General features: G+C 39.0%; 2 pseudogenes; both read left to right on the forward strand.

Moving 5' to 3' along the window:
- The first annotated feature begins 277 nt into the window (after positions 1-277).
- Positions 278-646, forward strand: LOC111744547 (annotated as a pseudogene).
- A 1,450-nt stretch (positions 647-2,096) lies between these two features.
- On the forward strand, positions 2,097-3,847 carry LOC105297285 (annotated as a pseudogene).
- Positions 3,848-4,724: the final 877 nt, after the last annotated feature.

Here is a 4,724-nt window from a genome sequence, read left to right on the forward strand (position 1 = left end):
AATAATGAATGTCCTTCGATGGGTAAATGAATAAACAGAAGTATGTCCATACAATAGAAAATTATTCAGTGCTTCAAAGAAATAAGTTATTAAGCCATGAAAAGAAATGGAGGAACTTTAAAAGCATGTTGCTAAGTGAAAGAAACCAATATAAAGAGGCTACATACACACTGTATGATTCTAACAATATGACATTCTGGAAATGGCAAAACTATGGAGACAATTAAAAGATCAGTGGTGCTTTTTTCCCCAAAGTTCACATGTCCAGACCGCCAGACTGCAGGTGTCTCCTTGGGGCCATAGCGCGAGAGCAGAGTATGAATGCAGCGGCAGAAGTCGTGGCAGGACAGGCATTTAGAAAGTTTCTTACCCTCTTTGACCAGTATTAGTTGAAAGGAGTGCTGCGGAAACCGTAACCAAAGGAGGCATTATGCTTCCAGATATATCTCAAGGAAAAGTATTACAAGCAACAGTAGTAGCTGTTGGATCGGGCTCTAAAAGAAAGGGTAGAGAGAGTCAACCAGTTAGTGTGAAAGATGGAGATAAAGTTCTTCTTCCAGAATATGGCAGTACCAAAGTAGTTCTAGACAACAAGGATTATTTCTTATTTTGAGATGGCAACTTTCTTGGAAAGTATGTAGACTGAAATAAATCACTATTGAAATGGCATCCCATGAAGCCGCCCATTCCACTGAAGTTCTGAAATCTCGTGTAAATAATTTCCATGTCTCTCTTTTGAAATAAATTAATTATATCCAAAACTAATGACATCCAGTGTCTCTTAAAATTTAGTTTCACTGTACTGATATAAACATTTCCAAATAAAAATATATAAATAAATGGTTAAAAATAAGATCAGGGGTTGCCAGGGATTTGAAGGATAGGAGGATAACTAGGTGGAGCACAGGGGATGTTAGAGCAGTGAAACTATTCTAACTATATGACGTTCTGGAAAAGGTAAAACTATAGAATCAGTAAAAAATGATCTGTGGTTTCCAGGGATTTGGGGGGAAGGAGGAATGGTGCACAAGTATTTTTAGGGCAATGAAACTATTTTGTATACTGCATTTTAGTACTGTAATGGGAGATGCATGACATTATACAGTTGTCAAAGCCCATAGAACCATACAATAGGAAAAATGAATCTGAGGTAAGCTATGAACTTTAGATAGTAATGTATCAATATTTATTCATAATTATAACAAAGGTACCACATTAAGGCAAAACATTAATAATGGGGGAACCTGTATGCTGGGGTGGGATCAGAAGAGGAAGAGGTAGAATATATGGAAACTTTCTATACTCTGCTTAATTTTTCTGATACCCTAAAACTGCTCCAAAATTTAATGTCTGTTCAGCCAGAGGGGAGGTGTGTGTGGGTGCTGGGGATAGAGGGACCGGCGGGGTAGCTGGTAGAAAGTGGTGAAGGTTTAAAGAAGTACAAATTAGTAGTTGAGAGATGGTCATGGGAATTGGAAGCATGGCATAGGGAGTGCAGTCAGCAGTAATGCAATGACGATGTGTAGAGCCAGAGAGAAGATAGAGTAACCAGGGGGATCATTTCATAGCCTATATAAATGTCTAACCAATGTACTGTATACTTGAAACTAATAAAAATTATATATGTGTGTATATATATATGATAATGTCTGTTAACTTTAAAAAAACTTTAATATCTCTCATAAAGAGGAATTCCAAAAAATTTAAGTAGGCACTCCTCCCTCAGAGAGGTAGAGCTTAACACCCAGGGTGGTCTGCCCTCAGTAACTTGCTTCTGAAGAATAAAGTAAGGATGTAAAGGTGAGAAAAAGAGTAACTTGACAGTGGAGAAACCTGGCAAACACCTCCCCCCACCCCAGGTGACCAAGCTTAACATCATCAGTCATGTTGACTGCATGTACCTTTGAAATGATGTGATGGGAATGGCACTTCACATTTGTGGTAATCCTCCCCAAATCCCCTCACTCCAGTCTGACCATGAGAAAAACAAAACAAACCCAAATTGAAGGATATTCTACAAAATACCTGGCCAGCATGCCTCAAAACTCTTAAGGTCATCGAAAATAAGAAAAGTCTGGCAGTAGGTCCAACTCACCATGCCAACTGTCAGTGTGAAGCATGATCTGCTCTTTGAAGCCCGGGGCCGGACCTACACCTACCAAGAATTTGATAAACTATGTTTTAAATTTGGTCTGGAACTTAATGAAGTCACTTCTGAGAAGGAAACTATAAGAAACAAGGTAATGAAAAGGCAAAGGGGGCATCTGATGTTGTTCTTTACAAAATTGATGTCCTCTCCAACAGATATGATCTCCTGTGTCTAGAAGGATTGGTTCAAGGACTTAAAGACCTTAAAGAAAGGATAAAATCTCCAACGTATAAATGGGCAATGCCTAATGGAGAAATACAGAAATTGATCATCACAGAAGAGACAGCTAAAATATGCCCTTAGGCTGTAGCAGCCATTTTCCAAAATGAAAAGTTTACTGAAGATTGATATGACAGCTTCATTGAACTTTAAGAGAAATTACATCAGAACATTTGCAGGAAAAGAGTGTTGGTTGCCGTTGGTATCTGTGATTTTGGACACATTGTCAGACCTATTTACTTATACTGCGAAGTAACCTTCAGATATCAAATTTAAGTCTTTGAATAAGACAAAGGAGTACACTGATGAACATATACAAGACTGATAACCACCTTAAACATTATTTACATATCACTGAAAATAAACCCTTGTACTCAGTAATCTATGATAGCAATGGTGGTGTCCTTTCAATGCCTTTGATCATCAATGGAAATAATTTCAAAATAATAGTAAATACTAGAAATGTGTTTATCGAATGCACAGGACCTGCCTTTACTAAGGCAAAAATAGTTCTTGATATTATTGTCACCGTGTTCAGTGAACATTGTGAGAATCTACTTACAGTTGAAGCAGCTGAGGTAGTTTTTCCTAATGGAAAATCATATATCTTTCCCGATCTGGCTTTCTGAAAGGAGATGGTGAGAGCCTACCTAATTAACAAAAAAAGTTGCAATCAGAGAAACTCCAGAAAATCTTGCTAATCTTGTGACCAGGATGTACTTAAAGTCAGAAGTCCCTGGTGATGGGAATCAGATTGAGATTGAAAATCCCTCTGACCAAAGCTGACATTGTCCACACAAGTGATATTGTAGAATTTACAGCTATTGCTTATGGATATAACAACTTTCAGATGACTCTCCCCAAAACATACACCACAGCTAATCAATTTCTCCTTAATGATATCACAGAACTTCTAAGCATGACATGGCAGCCACCGGATTCACCAAAGCACTTACCTTGCCTCTGTGCTCCCAAGAAGATACTGCTGATAAACTTGGCTTGGATATCTCTGCAACAAAGGCAGTCCACATCAGTAATCCTAAAACAGCTGGATTTCAGATGGCAGCACTCCCCTTCTTCATGGCCTCCTAAAGACCATAGCAGCAAATTGGAAGATGCCCCTTACTCTGAAAATGTTTGAAATCTCTGACTTTACAGTGAAAGATTCTAGCAGAGATGCAGGTACAAGAAACTACACGCAGCTCTGTGCTGTTTATTACAACAAGATTCTTGGGTTTGAGATAATCCAAGGGCTACTGGACAGAATTATGCAGCGGCTTGATGTGCCTCCCAGTGAAGAGGGAATATGTGATCAAAGCATCAAAAGTCCCTGCTTTCTCCCCAGGGCGATGTGCTGAGATCTCTTCCAGGGGTCAGAGCCTTGGACGGCTAGGGATTCCTCATCCTGACATTATCACCAAATTCCAGCTGACTGTGCCTTGCTCCTCCCTGGAAATCAATATCAAGCCCTTTTTGTGAAGATGGGTCTCTGCTGTGTGATTTTCTCCCAACCCCCAAGTGTTCCTTTCTCCTCTGCGGTGTCCCACAGGGAACAGCCATTTGTACTTTAATGTTTAATAAAGCAGAGAGCACTGTCTGGCTCCATGGGTAGATCCCGCTCATTCCTTGTATTAGGCCAGCTTGTGCAAATACAAAAACAAACAAACAAACAAAACAAACAAACGAAAAACATGAAAAGTCTGAGAAACTGTTATAGACCAGAAAGGCTAAGGAGACATGACAAATAAAAGTAACATGGTACCCCAGGAGGAATCCTCGAATAGAAAAAGGACGCTAAGAACAAACTAGTGAGATCCGAACAAACTGTGAAGCTGTAACATGTCAATGTTGGTTCTTCAGTTGTGACAAAAGTACCACACTGACGCACAATGTTAACAGCAGGGGAGACTGGGTGAGGATCTCAATTTCTTCATCATTTCTCAGTTGCTTTCATGGAACTCTCTTTGAAACTTTTCTATCGAAAACTATTCCAAAATTTAAAGTGTATAACAAAATAATGTGTAAAAATAAATGACACCACCAAACGCTAGCAAAGATGCAGAAAAACTGGATGCTTCAGACACTGCCGGAGGGAATGTAAAATGGTATAGCCACTTTGTAAGAGAGTTTGGCAGTTAAAAAAATTAAATATGCAACTACTACATATCCCAACAACTGTACTCCTGGGTATTTCTCCCAGAGAAATGAAAACTATGTTCACACAAAAACTTGCATGGGAAAACTATATTTGCATCCAAGACAATAAAAAACAGGGTTTGTTTTTGTTTTTGCTTTAGTTTTTGTTTTTGTTTTCAGGGGGATGGGGGGAGGAGACCTGCATAGGAATGTTTATGGA

The sequence above is a fragment of the Pteropus vampyrus genome, unplaced genomic scaffold (assembly GCF_000151845.1).
Source record: "Pteropus vampyrus isolate Shadow unplaced genomic scaffold, Pvam_2.0 Scaffold137, whole genome shotgun sequence".
NCBI classification, from domain to species: domain Eukaryota; kingdom Metazoa; phylum Chordata; class Mammalia; order Chiroptera; family Pteropodidae; genus Pteropus; species Pteropus vampyrus.